Source organism: Amyelois transitella, chromosome 10 (genome assembly GCF_032362555.1).
Source record: "Amyelois transitella isolate CPQ chromosome 10, ilAmyTran1.1, whole genome shotgun sequence".
Classification (NCBI taxonomy): Eukaryota; Metazoa; Arthropoda; class Insecta; order Lepidoptera; family Pyralidae; genus Amyelois; species Amyelois transitella.
In genome coordinates, this window is record NC_083513.1 from 9,958,633 (window position 1) to 9,961,148 (window position 2,516).

The window sequence follows — 2,516 nt, forward strand, 5'->3', positions numbered from 1 at the left end:
GGCGAGCGAGAAGCCGAGAGCGAAGGGGGGAGGGTGTTGCAACCGGCGGTGCAGGCGTGCAGCAGCGACGACGCCGTCCGTACCGAGCTCGCTGCATACTTGCATGCACACGCACACTTGCAAACCCTTTGACCTTCGGTACTCGTAATCGATTTACTGTCAGAGTTTCGTCTTTGTTATTGCACTTTTAAAGTTAAGCACACCTTTCACTTATTATTTGAAAACTTTTTAAGTACCTACCTACATTAAAATAAATAAATGGTTTTTATTGTAATTTTTTTTATGTTATTTTAAAAATATTTGCACACAATTATTGCGTTCGAAAACTTTTATAAATTTCTTGTTTAGGTATCTTATATGAACAGTGCTTATTAGAATAAATACACATAAGAAAAGAAATAGAGATCACGGGTTAGGTAAGTAAGTATCTACTTATGTACCTGATAGATATTTAATTGTTTAAAAAAACATGACCTGAACTCACAGATTTAATTAAGTATTTTTTTTCTAAATAAATCAACTAGAGATCATTGTATTATACGTGTATTCGCTTCTAAAGATCACACGGTTACTAATCGACATGGTCCAATAGTGGAACAAGGTTCATTACTCTTTGATATGGAAACGAAGGGATAAAAGAGTTAATCGCAGTAACCCCTTACTTCAGTTCGCTTACACCTGCTGATCATCGAAGCCGTATGTATTCGCGACACATACACATATTTAAAACTGGCCTTCGTTTCTTACTTCATGTGTGCATGTGTAAGAAACTCGGATCTGTATCCGCCGCATTATGTGGGTAGGTAGGGCGGCTACTGCGGGTGTCTCGTTTTACATCGACAAAGTTCCAACTGGGCCGTTTTGACGCTAATATGAATCTTACTCGAGAAGGCTATCGTGTCGAAATTCATACAGCGAGTTGTAAGGACTCTTCCTTTCTTTTAAAAAGACGGGTGTCTGTAGCAGCACGACAGACACACTTCCTTTCTCACATTTTCTTATATCAATAGCATTAAAGTGCAGCAGTAAATGAACTCTCACCGAGTATCCGGCGTTGGATGTTCTTGAGAATCCTGAGAAAGATTTTACTTTACAAAATTTAAAGTAACACCACCGTGAAATATGTTTTCATATTATTTAAATAAAAAGTATAGGTATAAGTATACTTGTGTTCAAATTATTAAAAAAATGTAAATAGTTAACACGTGACGAGGAAAAACCGGTAAAACTATCACTTTTATCCATAACAATTAATTGGGGAACGTCACTATTTATTTCCAGATGTTCCGGATCATCAATGAAAGTAGTAAAAATGTTCCATAGGCCCAAAATTCATTGAATGAGTTATTCACAGAACTATTCAATGAAGTTGTCAATTCAAATTTGTTCTAAATAATATGTTTTGTTTATTTGCGGCTAGGTTTAAATTTTCATAAATTCTTATTCAGTAAAATAAAATCTATTTATATTTATGACGTTACGTTTAATGTATAGTATAAAACTATTAAAGAGTCTAGGTTAAATAGATTTTTACAACAGAGGTAAGAGAAATTCATTGAACAATATTTTTTATGAATTTTATTGGACCAATAGGAGTAAGACATATTTTTATGGTTTGAACAAACATCATTGTTGGTAAAGGCACTAATATTCTATCTGTAAGTTTTATTAATGTGTACAATATTTACTTCTTTGTCGCTTTGAAGACATAAAGAGGTTTTATATATTTAATTATAGCATCGCTTTACTCGTCTCATCTTTGCTAAACCTACGTATACCTACTACATCTGTGAACGCGATAAGGTAGGTACACTTTGTGCGTATTTTAAATACGTCAAAAGTTCAACGACCCGCGCAGATTCGCACCGTACGTTGGTGAATTTATTGTGTCTGTAGATTTGTAGGTCACCGTACTAGCTGACGTCAAATTGGGGGCCCAGACGTGACGTCACATTATCAAATTAAACTAGCCGGTGATTCTAGTTCTAGTTTATTAACGTATTCACAAACCGCGTACTGTGCATTATAATACATACTTGCCCTAATCTGACCTGCGAGTGAATAATAGCAATCGTCTATCGCGCTCATGTGTGTGCCGAGGTCATTGCTATTTGTTTATTTTTTTTTTCAAAGCGGCCAGAGATTTCAAGGGCATCGATTCTGTTTTTTTTTCTTAACATCGGCGTGACGTAGGTAGGTACTATCCATGCTCGTATGCTGGTCTGGTAAGGAAGAAAAACATGGTGTGTGCCAGCTTATAAACTTGGGATTCTCTGTTTATGCAATGGACTTATAGCCTGTAAGTTTGAATCCTTATTAAATCCAACGTGGCCTTGGACTATTTACTCTGCTGTTAAACTTGGTCTTCAAGTGTTCGTGACTTTAGCTCTACCTCGTGCCCATAAGCATTTAAACCGTGATACATATTTGTGTGTGTGACAAACTATCAATTTATACAGCAATTTGCTATTGCGAACATTACAATTTTAAACAGTTATAAGTGTACCGCGTCTCTG